The following is a 15,050-nucleotide window of genomic DNA, read 5'->3' as shown; positions in this document are numbered from 1 at the left end:
ACAATATTATATTTTAGTTATATCTTAATTATAAAAAATTTAAAAATGCTTCAACATTTAATAGTACATGATTTTTGTTTATTTCGTACTGCCTCTATTTATTTATTTTATTACTCCTGATTGCTCTTCATCCAGTTAATGGTTCTAACAAGTACTTACTGATAGCATTATATGCCAGCCGTGTATGAAGAAGGAACATACAAGATGGTTCTCTCTTTTCAAGGTGATTGAACTCTAATGGGGCAAAACTGAACACAGGAAAATAAGCACTCAAGAACAAGTAACTATTAAACAGCAAAAAGGAGCCTAGAGAAGTTTCAGAATCAGGGATATAAACTGGGCTTGAGGGAAGGAGAGGATCTGGACAAGGAAGAGAAAATTAAAGGCATTTAATGGACAACAAGCATATGCAACAAACAATGGACTGGAGGTAAGAAGAAGTATTGAATGTGGGAAGATACTGAAGAAATCTTCTTTCCTGGAGTTTGGGCAAGGATAGAAGGCAGTGGGGAGTGACTGTTAGGATGGATCCCCCAGGGAGAAATGGATACAGTACCTGTAGCTTCTCATTCTTATAGCTTCTCTCTTCTTGTTGCCTGTTAATTGTGTAAGAGCCAAAGCATCTTGTGGACAGACTTGAATCCAGACAAACCTTGAGCAAATGACTTGTCTTCTGTTTCTTTCTTTTCTGTGTCACATATAATTGGTATGATAATAGCATCAATCTCATCAGGTCTTTCTGAAATTTAAATAAGTTAGTGCATCTAAAACACTTAGAACCTGTCACAGGAAACACTAATAAGTGCTAGATTTTGCTATTTAAATAAAAGAGAGGTCAGCAGATATGTGCATCCATATGCATGTGAGTGTGTATAGTTTAAAGCTCTCTATTTGGCCAATGAGAAGTGTTAAAAGACCAGCGAGAGAAAGTGGACAGTTATCCCAAACATTATGAGTTGGTACAAATATTCATGGGATTGTTCTTTTTTTTTCTTTTTACAGCTGTACCCATAGTGTATAGAAGTTCCCAGGCTAAGGGCTGAATCAGAGCTGCAGCTGTAGTACTATGCCACAGCCACGGTAATGCCAGATCTGAGCCACATCTGCAGACTATGATGCATCTTGCAGCAATGGCGGAAACTTAGCTCACCAAGCAAGGCCAGGGATTGAACCTGCATCCTCATGGACACTATGTTAGTCTTAATCCACTGAGCAACAATGGGAACTCTGGGATTGTTTGTTTTGGTGGTATCTCTAGAACTTAGTTCCTGGAACTCAAAGGGTATCCCAAAGTGAGAAATAAAGTTTTATAAGGATAAGATGCAAACAGTTGTATTTAGATTTTTATATTTGGATTTTTGGATTTTTGAACAAAGGGAAAAAACGCTAGTGATAGAAAAGATTTTGTCATTTTCAGAGTAAAAAAACTGTCCCCCACAAACCTTAACTCACAGTCTTGTCTTTATAGTAACTGTGTTTTACTTCAGTGGTCTCCAAACATTTTTGATCATACACTCTATCACTAAAATTATTTATGCTTGTATCACACACAATCACCTATTAGATTCATGTACTAATATACCATGTCTCTTCATTTTAGTTGGAACATTTTGTATAACTCCTAGATATGTGTTCCTTGTTTTATATACCACCTCTGTGACTAATGGATCTGATTAATGTAAAGGAAGCTTGCTTTTCATTTTTTTTGTGTGTCTGCTCTACTTCCCCTTAAAAAAAAATGTTGTGGTCCCACGACGGAAGTTCTATAGGTAGCTAGATATGATATTATGAACTGTTCTACAGATAGTTGGATATATGGTTCTGACTGCAGAAGGGAGGTCTGGGCTGGAAACTGACGGGGGATGGTGAAAGGTGCTGGTGAGAACCTTGAGAATGGTGATGCACCCTAAAGGAAGATGCATACCGTGAAAACAAATCTTTCTGGAACTCAACCTTTAAAGGTAGAAAAAGAAGCAGAACCCACAAAGGATCCCGAGAAACAGGAGAAGGTGTACAAGAACATCTGAATGTGTGTCCAAGCCAAGGAAATAGTCTGTTAAAATGAGGGAAAGCACAGAGGTTCTAAGGGACAACAGAGGTCCAAGAAAATGAGGATGGAAGGGGACAATGTGATTTGGCATCTAGGAGGTACTTGTTTTCTAAGTGGGGGAAAAAATGTCAATGAAGGGGTAGGCTGAGATGTAAGTGGGAAGGCAGAAACATGGACTAATCTTTCAAGAAATTTTCAGAAGATGGGAGGAGAGAGGAAAAGAATGGGAGAATCCGGAAGTCAGGAGGAGATCCTGTTTGTTTGTCTATCTGGCTATCCTAAGGAAAGGATGACTCCGTATGTTTATTTTTTGTTCTGTCTGGACACCTTGTCTCTTTTGGGTAAGACTTGACAGGGTTCATTCAGCTTCCATGTCTTCTCCTCGGGAGGTGTTAATAACAATTTTTGGCCAAATACCTACTGCATGTTGTGAAGACATACATACATACAGCACTGACCACTCCACTAGTCCCTTAGGTGTCTGTCACTCTGGATAGGTTTTGAGCTACTTAAACGAAGATACCATGTCTTCTTCATCTGTAAGCTCACAGTCTCTACCATACCACCCAGCCTGAGTTAATTGCTCAGACTTGCTCCTCCAGTGTGTGAATGAACAAAAAAGGCAAACAGGTGAGCAAAGAGTCCTGTGGGAAGGTCAGTCTGGCAGTAGTGTTGGGGACCGAGAGGAGGGCAGGCAGGATGCAGACAGAGGCAGTAAAGCCCACTTGCGGGTGCTGAGATGACCTAGTTAGAAGGGCTTGGTGCCCTAAATCAGGGACTAAAGAAGAAGGAGCTGTTTTAAGATGCACTTGAATGGAAGACATGTCAAAGTTTGGATAAAAAAAGAAGACAGAATTAAAGATAAAGATAACAGATGTCTAATTTTTAAAACAAGAAGAATAATGATGAGGAAGCAAGGTCTTGATTGCAGGGCTTGGGGGAAGGAAAGTGCACAGTGATAGGAGATGAGTTGGAGTTTAGGTTTCTGGGGTGGTCTCTTGAGTCTTTTATTTTTGTCTTCACGTCCTGTTCTTAGATCTTTTCCAGAAGCATGCTATCTTCTCTCTCTCTTTTTTGGTACTTGTGTCAAGCAGCAACCTATTCTTTAGTCATTTCCCTCCACAAGAAAAAAGAAAACATTCCTTCATAAAGACTTGCAGCAATGATCCTCCACTTACATCAAAAACATGTCAGAACAAAGAGAAACTTCCAGCTACCAAGATGTAACAAGCTTGGCACAACTTGACCAAACTTGGAACATCTGATTTAGGAATATTTACTGCTTTCTAAGAACATACCATTTATTGGTCAGACATGATAAAATATGTAGAACACCCAATGTAACCATCTTTGTTAATGTATGTATGTATGTATTTATTTATTTTTATTTATTTATTTTTCCTCTAAACAATGTCCACATTTGGGTCTTTACCATCCCTCAGTGGTTGAACCCAAACTCTTCTTTTTAGGTGAGATTACGTCACTCTTTTTATTAGCACTTGCATTTATAGAAATCTTTTGATAAGGATTAGAAACTATTCTGAGGCTTCTGTGCATTTTAAGAATTGAAAAAAGATGAAAAGAAAGGCATTATGAACAGCAGAGCAGCAGATTTGGGGGAAGAAAGTGTTAGGTATTATCATTCGGCACTTGTCACCATCCATTTCCTGAACCTATCCCCTGTCTAAATCTTTTGAAGGCCACTTCCACTTCTTTTCTCTCTTTCTGTAGCACACCAATAAAATCAGTCATCCCCTCAGCCATGAGCATGTAAAATGACTTCTTTTGTAGAACAAACCCTTTGTGTGTAAATAATTTGTTAGCCCCTTCCTCCCCCCAAGCATTGTGTTGGAAAAAATATCCAACATAAATTGATTGTATAGATAGCCTGATTGTAAAGCAAGATTAATATGAAAACACAAGGAGTCTGCAATAAAACCTACTAACTTAAATCATTCATATTTGTGCACAAGCATTCATATTTAGCAACAGTCCCAAGGCTGAGATTAAAGCTGTTTGGTAGGTTACTTCAAGGCCTTTTTATTGCTAAATCTTATTATGTCTCTAAAATGTAGAAATTAATCACCTGTCATCAAAGCTGCAGTGGATTATTGACTTCTAAATGTCTCTACAAATTGATTCATGACAGAATGAAACAGGAGACTGAACTAGCATTGAAATTCTTTTGCATGTGATAAAAAAGGTCTATTAAAAGCATTTCAACAAATGCTGCCTATTAGGTAATCATCACAAAGTACTTTCCTATCAAAATGAGGTGCTTCTGGAATAGTTTTGATGAGATACATTTTTTTTCCCAACACTGATATGGTAACATGAAATTATTCTGAAACCCCAGGAAGCTGATTTGGAAATCCATTTAATTTTTATATTACAGAGCACATGACTTATTTCTTAGTAGTAACACAATACAAAGATGGTTAGGGAAAATCTACTTCATTTGTGTGTATCTTTGCTTGTGTTTGTATATGTGCCTGTGTGTCAGATCCTAAAGATGATTCAGGTCAAGAATTTTAGAGAACACTTATAATCTGCAATAGTGGGGCTGCAATAATTCTTACCATAAAGATTCCTTCCATTGTCTCACTATATTCTTTTGACTATGCCCTGCCAACCTGTCCCTGTTAGTTGAATCAATAGTTCTTGAAACAGGTCAGTTTTGCTTCCCATGGGACATTAGGCAGTGTTTGGAGACATTTTTTGTTTGTCACAACTTCTGTGTGTTTGGGGTCTTAGTGGCATGAGGGGGTAGAGGTCAGGGGTGCTGTTTGATGTCCCATCACACACAGGACAGCCCCCCACAACAGAGAATTACTCAATCCAAAATGTTAATGGTGCCAAAGTTGAGAAACCTTGGTCTGAAATAAGATTTCAAGAAAACATTCCTTGAATCAGAGTAAGGGGAGATTTTTAAGTAGAATCCAGAACATTTTTCTTTAATCAAATTTGCCTCCTTGCTTTAGTTCCCTGGTCTTTCCTTTTTGGTAAACAATTAACTGCCAGTGATGGTTTCCTTTCTTTTCGGAACTTTCTCTCAGGGAGTTTCTTCTTCCAGCACATTCTTTGCTGTGTCCACACCCTGCACGTGTCCATCTCCCTTTCACCTCGATTCAGCTCTTTAACTTTTTAGCTCCGTAGAGAATGTCAAGGGTCAGTAGAAGAACAGTTACTGAGGTAGTTGCTGACCAAAATACATTCTGATGTTCAATTAGCATTCAAGAATAGGAATGACTATTTTTGATTACTATTACTATTTTTGAGTCATAGGAGAGAGAACATTGTGGAGTAGGTGACTTCTATTTTGGGTTTCTGTCTCAGAAGACTATCTACTCAGCCCAAGTACTCACAACAATTTAGAAACTTTTCATGAAACTGAATAACCAGTGTTACTGTTTGTTGATGTTGCTTTGGACAACAGGCAAGTTAAAATATGGCTTCCTCCAGACGGTGAGCTCCGCAAAGCCAAGAACAACACTTTATCTTTTTTTTGGAGAGGGGGGAAATCTCAGTGCATAAATCTCTCAATAAGTGAGCGAATTTTATTTTAATCCTTACCACTCAAGGATAGCTTAAGACAAGCACACAATTGAATGCATAAAGTCTTTTGTGAAGACAGCAATACCATATAAATGTCTTGTAGGAGCAGATGTAGTCATACAATAGTGATACATGCTGTTCCCATCTGCCCTGTGTCCTGTGCAGTTCCAGGAATACATCATGCTGTCTCCCTAGGCTTTGATAAAAGTGATTCCCTTTGCTGGGGAGGGATCCTGTTGTCACCCCCTTTACTTGTCCGCGGCTTGCTTCTCTCAGACATCAGATCCTCTAGGACTGCCTATGACTTGGTGGGAGCCCTTCCCCTGAGCTTTTGTGGTCCTAACCATGATATATCAGACCTACCTGTTCACTCATCTAGATTTTGCTTTAGATAATTGGCTCCTTGAGGAGAGGGGTTGTGTCTTGATCACCATTAAATGTCCCCACACTTAACACATAACATGGGACTGGCACATAGTCACCCACCAAATGCAGGTGGCATGAAGAGAGGGAAAGTGGAAGGCAGCATCTGGATGACATTGAAAACCTCTTCTATCGGTAGAGGTAGCACAGTTGACATGTTAGATACCTGTCAAGAGTTGTCCTCTGGAAAGGGCCCCAGGGATATGGTACAGGACATGTCACAGAGTCCCCAAGCCAAGGGGCACAGGCAGAGGGAGATGCATGTAGCCTAGACACTGTGTCTTCTAAACTGAAGAGTGAGGAGGAAAAGGCTACCAGAGTCATACATGATGGCTGGTTCTGGAGCTCTGACTCCTGCTTTGTATTTCACGGAGAGGAATTGCATTTGTTCTCCAGGATCTGGAGGGAATAGAACTAAGGCCAGTGGGTAGATAATATACTTTTTTTTTCCTGGGAAAAATTGGTTTCGGAGAGTCAGAGCTGTCCAGAGATGAAACAGAGCTGCCTTGGGAGCAATATATTCCTTGTCTGTGTCTGTGCAGCTGGGTGAGACCCGGGTGAAAGTCTAGGAAAGGATACGTGTGCTCTCAGCCGGATGTTGAACCAGGACCCCTGTGAAGCCCCCATCAATGGAAGACTCTGTGGTGGTGTCATATGTGCCTGTTGTAGAAGATCTGACAAAACCTTAGCAAACCTTTCCTGGAAGCCAGGTAGGGCACTTATAGCAATCACCCTGGTAAAGAAAGGGAATCCCTGGATAATGCTAGAAACCCCGCCCAGCGTCCTCTCACGGGAAGTCACAACCCTTCTGTCCGTTAAAGTCTCCATGCAGGAAGGGCTTCTGGTCACCTCGGAGTCCTGGGAGTGACTCCTTACCGGTAGTTTACTGTTAATGTGAGACATTTGTGAATATTAAGAGAATTCCTGACCTGGGTTTACAGGGGAGCATCCATTTCTGTTTTTTCCCACTCCCACTCTTTCTTTCTCTCTCTCTCTCATCTTTATGTTTCAGTTCTCACTCAAGCAGATTATCTAGCACAATGTGTTAAGCAGTGGAGAGAGATGATGAAATGAATACCCAGTCTCTACAGAAGACTTGAATATATGCAATGAATTGTTAGGCAACTGCGGCAAAAGATTGAAAATGGAATCCATAGAGATTACCTTGATATATAAAGATAGTTTTAGACTTTGGACCCAATTTATCAAAGAGCTGAGGATAAGCCTCATAGCTCTGGTAGAGAGTCACCTGCACTGTTATAAAGACGCTGCTTCATGCATAATGCTTCTGTGACATTCCTCTTCAAGGCTTCTGAGGACTCTCTCTGGAGATATTCTTGGGAAAGTGGTGGCAGTGATCTTGAACTCTCAGCGCTTTACAGTCTGATGGCCATCAGCCATTTCAGCGTGTATATTATCTGGGCATTCATTCCATGAGGTTTTCTCTAGTTCTTTTTTTTTTTTTTTTTTCTCTTTCAAAACTCCGAGATCATTTCTGGCACTAGTTCCCTGAAACCTAAATTAGTTAAATTTTCACTGATATTTAGAGAAAGCTTTTGTTCATCTCATAAAGAACCTCCAGTCTTTTTGAAGACAGAGAACTTAAAAGTCAGCTTTGGGGCAGAATTCATGTGTCTTTGTCTCTTTCAGTTGATCTTGGCAACACCACACATGTAACCCAAGACCAAAATAAAGTTATGTTCGGAAGGCAGTCACGATTCAGTGATCTTATCCTGCAGAACGCCTTCTCTTGGCGTTTACATCATATAATTTGGTAAGCGGTTTACACATTGACTCCTGTGATTTTCAAGGGGCTTTTATGATCTGCCAAGTGGACAAATGTCAACAGGCTTTAAGGATTGATTTACCAGGATTTCTGTCTCTTGTGAACAGCTTACTGCAGCTCAGAATGAAACACATGTAAACAAGCTCAGCAATCTTAGTGGAAAATGTGGTTCCCACCAGACGTGGTGGCTTGATCAGAAATCCTGGTGGAGCTGTCTCTGTCCCTGCTTGGTCTTGGAAGTGTAACAGTTTTCCCTTTCACAGAATCGTCCTGGAAAAGTTCTGAGTCTGCAAAACTGCCAGTGTGCAGCCAGAGGATGAAAGTGGTGAGGTGTCAGCCCCCAGGAGCCCGAGGCTCACAGGCTGCAAGTCTTACCCCAAACGCCTGCTCTACTTTCTCCTGGCACTCACCCAATGGGCCCAACCCTCAGAACCTTGAACATGTTTGTGTAACCAGAGGTAATGCCCTGCCATGGGTACCAGGGGTGCAGACCTGCAGATTTCAACTTCAAGTGGGAACTGAGGTGAGCACCTTGCTAAGCGGTTGGAATTTCCAAGATTTCTTATTTTTGGTAAAAGAAAATAAAATAGCATATGGCACTTATATCTTTTCACTTCCACACTTGAAAATCTCTGAGCCTTGATTCTCACCCCTTTTTTTTTTTTTTTTTTTTTTTTTTAGCTTTACCCATGATGAAGGCCAAAAAAGAAGATAAGAAAAATAAGGAGTTCCCGTTGTGGCGCAGTGGTTAACGAATCCGACTAGGAACCATGAGGTTGCGGGTTCGATCCCTGCCCTTGCTCAGTGGGTTAAGGATCCGGCGTTGCCGTGAGCTGTGGTGTAGGTCTCAGACGCGGCTTGGATCCCGCGTTGCTGTGGCTCTGGCGTAGGCTGGCAGCTACAGCTCCGATTCGACCCCTAGCCTGGGAACCTCCATATGCCGTGGGAGCGGCCCAAGAAATGGCAAAAAGACAACAACAACAATAAAAAAAAAAGAAAGAAAGAAAGAAAAAAAAAAGAAAAAATAAGAGTTCTTGGTTCTCCAGCCTTGCTTTGTTATGTACCTTACCACTGGGTTGCTAGGAGATGGGACCACTTTCTCTGGGCTGTCAAGGGACCCTGGCTGTTTTGTGGCAGGGGGACTAGAGGAGAGTCATTGCAGAGGGCATAAAGGCCCATTGCCTTGCATGACAACTCCGCTAGAATTAGCACTTTGGTTATTTTTTTAGCATCTCCACAGCTGTCCTAACCATGTGGGAAGGGGTAGGGCAGCCTAATTAGCTTATTCCCTTCCCTCCCAGCTCTGTGTCCAAGTCCAGGCAGGCCTAGATATCCACAGGTCTCAAGGGGAAGTCGAATGTAGATTCTCCCTAAAATTTCCATTTGCTGCAGATTTTCATACAATATTTATATCTTCCACTTACCGGCTTTGCAATCTTAAGGAAATGACTTCATGTCTGTTTACAAGGGGGATCCTAATATTAACATCTCTCCCATAAGCTTGCTGTGAAGGTGAATGAAGAAACCTATATACAAAGCCCTGCACGCAGGAGACGCTCACAAAACCTTACTGCTCGCACTTCCCATCCAAGGAAACCCGAGGTATCAGTTCCTGCCTGTGTGGGCCTGTGACAACTCACGCGGGCTCTTTCAAATCACATTCTAAGCCCTGTTGGACCGGCCCCAGACATATGACAGGGGCCGATTGGATTGAATTGGTTCCCCTGTGTCGACAGTCTGTGTGATAGCAAGCCTCTACTTCAGGGAGAAAGAGGCTATTTGGGCATGGCTATTATTTTCTTAAATGCAGAATAAAACAGGATCAGCAGGATATTTCAGTGAAATATCTCGTTTGAACTTTCCTATTCATTTGCTCTTTTATGCATTCGCAGCCAGGGGTTTCCAGCTGATGCATTTGATTGCTCTCATGTACGGAGCGGAGAGACAGCAGAGAGGGGGTTCCTGTAGATTCTTAACTCATTGACAAAGGCTGTTGTGACTGTGGCAAGCCCCGGCGCTGACAGCCAGTTTCAGTCCTTTGTTGGGGTGAGGAGAGGGAGACAAGACCGGGATAGAGAAGGAGGAAGTTTTAATAGAGATCCCGAGGCTGATGAGCGCCAGGGCGTAGAGAAGGGCCGGGAGGAGGGAAGCCTGGAGTCCCGGGAGCATCGCCAGTGGGACCCTGGACTTGGAGACTCTCAGTTTGTTCCTGCTGGGTAGATGTCCTGGGACTCGGATGCCTCTCTTGTGACCTGAGTGCTGGACCCAAGCCCCAGGAGACCCAGGCCAGGCTCAGGACCATCAGCTGTGCAGTCGTGGGCACACCCCATCGGTTTTCTGTGGCTATGTCTACTTTTTTTGCTGGGTTCTACATTTTAACATGTGGGGGTCATTTACACATAGTTATACACAGGGTTGCTTTGAGGTTCAATTGCAAAAAAGGTATCATATAAATAAAACGCTGTGAAATATATATATTTAGTATGGTCAATTCTCTTCCTCGCTCAGCATCTACAGCATATAAAGTCCCTGCTGTGGTGTGGCAGGTTAGGAATCTGACTGAGGTGGTTCAGGTAGCTGCAGAGGTGGGGGGTTTGATCCCTAACCTGGTGCAGTGGGTTAAAGGATCTGGTGTTGCCATAGCTGTGGTTCAGATTTCAATCCCTGGCCTGGGAACTTCTGCATGACATGTGTGCCGCCATAAAAAAGAAAAAAAGAAAAGAACCTATAGTGTGAATATTCTTATGTGACATTCTGGGCCTGGGATAAGGGTAGGGGGCTTACATTGGAGAGGCTGTTGAGGAAGGAACGCTGGAAATAATGGTATAGTACTTTTAACCGAAAAAAATAGGCATTAAGTTGGTACGCTTACCATTGTCATGTGTTAAACCCAAAAGCATGTGTAAGACAGATGTAGCTGAAGGTGTTCTACCAACATATTCCTTCCCAACAACAGGCCCATCAGCGATGTAACTGGACCACAGAGCTAACAAGATGGCCTCTCCCCACTCCCTTGGTCTCTCAGCTTGTCTTCTGCAGCAGCACAGAGCTCTTTGTGTGTGTGTGTGTCTTTCTGGCCTTTTTTAAATTGACATACAGTTGATTTACAATGTTGTATTAATTTCTGCTGTACAGCAAAGTGATTCAGTTACACATGTATGTACACTCTTTTTCATAGACTTTTTGATTATGGTGTATCACTGGATATTAGTGGTTCATCACCAGATCTTGAATAGAGCTCCCTGGGCTCTGCAGTAGGACTCTGCTGTTTATCCATTCTATATGTAATATTTTGCATCCGCTAACCCCAAACTCCAAATCCCTCCCTCCCCCACTGCCCCCTCCCTCTTAGCAACCCCAAGTCAGTATAGAGCTATTTACCAGGCCTTTGCTTTCGAGTTTGAAAGGATTTCACTCAGGGTGGCATATGGGTTTTTGTCAGATTGAACCTACATTTACAGAAATCACCAGTGGCCTTTGGTTCCTATCATGGCTGTTGTGAACAGCTTAAGATGTCTGATGCCTGCTTTTCCCTTTACTTACCCTGAAGCAATTTCATAACAGCAATCCCACCCCCAAGCCAAAGAGTCTTCGACAAATGTGGATAACAGGGAAAGGTGAAAGGAAAACCAGCAGTAAAATGAGTTAATTCTCAAAATGCATCTTTTTTTGGTGGGGGAGTTCTACCCCAGGACTTCTAGTTGGCAATCTCTAGGCTGTTTTATAGTTTGCTTTAATTTATCTAACTAATGACACGAAAGATATAAAATTGGTAAAACTATAGTGTTTGGCTTGCTTAAATTAAGTTTATGAGCTTTGCTTAAGCCTGCCAAACAAGTTAAATATTTCATGGCTTTCACAGGCTACAGTTCTAATATTTATAACTCTTGTGTACAGATTTCAAAAAATTATAATTACAACTCCCAGGATCCCAGATATAGCAGATGTTCAATATTTTCTACAATGTTGGCAGAAATGCTTCTCATGCTCTTTTTGATCCCCAACCCATGTATTGTATCTGTTGGAACAAGCTGTTGATAAGAAAGTCTACTGTCATTCTTTCATTCTAACGACCTTGGGAAAAAAAAAAAGAATGTGAAATAGGAAGGGAGATGGAAAAGGTGATTTCTACCCTCCTAAAAGTATATTACTGCATGGAAATCATGTCTTACCTAAAGGAGAATGACATAAAAGTGCATTTTGCCATGAGCCACATTTTATTTACTTTACGACCACAATATTTTTCTGTATAATTTCCATCTTTCTTTAATTAAAAATGCAAATTTCCTCTTTGGCTGTGACTGACTTTCCTTGACCCCCTTTAACAAAACAGCTCTCTCATGTGCCTTCTAGAAAAATTTTAAAACCCTCTATCTGTCACTCTGTAAGACTTCAAAGGTCTCCGTATAAAGGAAATGTTATCCCTGGTACACAAATGTATTCATCCAGGTTTTTTTTTTTTTTTTTTTGGTGTTATAGACAGGCTCAGAGAGAATGGGCACACAAAAAATTAATTTTGTATTTGAAAGTTTCTGGCTTATGGTTCTAGAAAGCCTTCTGGCAGGGTGCCGGTTTAGAGGGCCCTAAAATCGTCAACTTCTTTTACTCTCCAATTTGCCTTAGGCCTGCCTTGGATAGAAGGAAGACACACTCATGCTAAAATGAAATAGATCTGATTCTATTCTTTGCTCAGCTTAGGCACGCAATTAATAGCAAAAAGAGAAATTAAAAACTACCCATTATGTTTGAGTTGATTTTCTTCGTGTTTACATTTAAAAATTTGAGAGACTTCAAAACCTCACACTCTTACTGGTACCTATAATCTATGAGAGATGTTTAAAAAATTTAAAAATTTTCTGAAAAAAATAATGAAGCTCAAGTTCACAGATTCATGTTATTTCTCCTCTCACAGCACAGGAGACTTCTTCATTTTCTTTCTCAGACTCTAACTTTAAAATTGCTCTGTGATGAAATGAGATGTGACTTCCAGAAGAGCTTCCAGCCTGAGGAGATGCCTGAGGGGGTGTGCCTGAGAGAGACAGAACTACCAGAAATGGATGTTTGAACAGTTAAACTTTTAAGAAACTAGGAATTAGAAAATGCAACCAACATGACTAACTATGTTATTCGGGAATGTGACCTGGTTTCCAGGAGGCCCCCAGCTGGGGAACAAGTGTCACCTGGATAGTATGATATCATGCCATCTCAAGTGCTCATTCTGCAAGTGTAGACACAGCCAGGCCATCCAGGTACATGGAGGCTCCTCTCTACCCAGGTGTTGAGTGCACATAGGAACACCCAAGAGGAAAGCTTTATATGGGCTAGAGGGCTTTTCCCACCTCTTTGCACTCTTCCAGGGTGTGATCTCCAGGGTTCTTAATTAATTCCTCCCTAGACCTTGTTAAGTGATACTGAAGGGACAATAGGAAAGAGTGTCTGTCATGAATTCTATGTCTACGTGGCTGTTGGGGATGAGGAAGCCGAAAGAAGCTCTTTCTAGAGGCTATAAATTAGGGATGCCCTGGGGAATTAGCAAAGTCAGGCTGATAACACCTGGCAATGCTAGAGCTGGTCTGTAGGTAGAAGCGTAGGAAAAGGTATAGACTATGGGTCCAGAGGTGGGTGCCTCCAAAGGCCCAAGGGGGTTACTGAAGGGATTTTAGAGTTCATCTATGAAATAAGGAAAAGAATCAATCTACAGAGTTGCAGGTTTCAATGGGTACACAAAGTGCCAGGCAACCAGCAAATGCTTGGTGCTCCTTTCCCAGAATTCCCTTTTATGTACAGGGCATGGACCATGAAGACATTTTGAGTGACATATGGAAGATGCAAGAGAAACTACAGCCGTATTCTTTTGGGCTGGAAGATTTGAACATGACAGGAAGCTGTTGCAGCTCATGTACATCATCACTTATCTGTTGGCTCACGTGGTTGGTGTGGAGCAGCCTTTGGATCCCCTGGATCTTTAGCTTCTCTCACTCTCAGGCAAGGTGTGTCTTTACTTCCCTGATGAAGAGCATGGCTTTGCCTGGGGAACATCCTTATCACTTATGGTGGAGTTTCAGAGCTGGCGAGGCACTGATGTGGGTTCTCGTTTGTCTTTGTCAATTCAAATTATTTCTTTATTTTGGCTTCACCAGCAGCAGACAGAAATTCCCAGGCCAGAAACTGAACCCATGCCAAGGCAGTGACCCAAGCCACAGCCGTGACAATGCTGGATCCTTAATCGACTAGGCCACCAGGGAACTCTTGATTCCCAATTATTTTTGAAGGTTCCTTCTTGTCCTTATTTCCCCCACTCAGGGTCATCTTTTCTTCCTGCCTGCTTGTTCTGATGACTTTAGGCTTCAGCATAGAAGCAGCAGTCTCCATGTACCACCTAACTGGCTCCTACAATTGAGCAGAGCCCTATAGCTAATCCCTTAGTTTGTATGTATTTCCTAGTGGTTCTGTCTCTTTGTTTGAACATAGACTCATGTATCTGTCTAAATGCCTATCATAGTCCTCTGCCCGTAGCAGACATCTCGTTCATTTCACTTTCATCCTTGGTCATTTGGTGAGTTAACTCTCCTGGATGCTTTGGATACAGAGGTGGACAAAGCAGGATCTGGGCCCACAAGTTGTACACACTCTGGTGGAAGAGTGTAAAGCTTCTGCATTAATGTGATTAGCTCCTGGAAACTACTCCTCTGGCCTTATTTGCCAAGGAATTGGATAGGCTGGTCCCCTTGGGCTGGTGGAGGAGCTTGCTTGGCCATGAGGTTATTTTGATGAAGAGGAAAGCTCTAAATGGACACTATAATTTCCCAGGTATGAATAATGCTCACATTTATAGGTCTAAAGCACTCATAATTCAAAATCTCTTTCTAATGCATTATCTCATTGACCCTCACTAGGACCTTGGGAAGTGGGTTGGACAGGTATTATCAGACTATTTTATAGACAGAAAACCTGGGCCCTGGTGTAGGATTTGAACCCCAAATTTCTGACTCCTAGGATAGAGCCCTTTCCATTACAGTATGTATTTTTCCTCTTGACAATCCCGAACTAGGATCTTGTTTAGTAAAATGAAAAGCCCAGAGGCTTTAAAGACTTATGGACTGTCCTATAAAATGTGTGGTTATCTGAAGGATCAGATATGTGCCATGTTTTCTGTCCTGAGTAACCAAATCCAGGCCATGGAGAAACCAGTGTTTAAATCTTACATGCTTTTCTTCTGGATGCCATCTAGGATTC

General features: G+C 41.8%; 1 long non-coding RNA gene across 2 annotated transcripts; it reads left to right on the top strand.

The window, feature by feature from the left end:
- LOC102164197 lies at positions 2-8,539 on the top strand. Of its 2 annotated transcripts, XR_306232.2 has the most exons (5): positions 2-430; positions 6,571-6,738; positions 7,679-7,802; positions 8,078-8,337; positions 8,496-8,539. It is a non-coding gene; the product is annotated as an uncharacterized LOC102164197 (long non-coding RNA). The 2 variants fall into 2 exon arrangements; XR_002336689.1 differs by having other exon boundaries at positions 6,571-7,802.

Source organism: Sus scrofa, chromosome 11 (genome assembly GCF_000003025.6).
Source record: "Sus scrofa isolate TJ Tabasco breed Duroc chromosome 11, Sscrofa11.1, whole genome shotgun sequence".
Taxonomy (NCBI): domain Eukaryota; kingdom Metazoa; phylum Chordata; class Mammalia; order Artiodactyla; family Suidae; genus Sus; species Sus scrofa.
The sequence above is the reverse complement of the archived record's forward strand: the minus strand, read 5'-3'. Positions and strand labels throughout refer to the sequence as shown.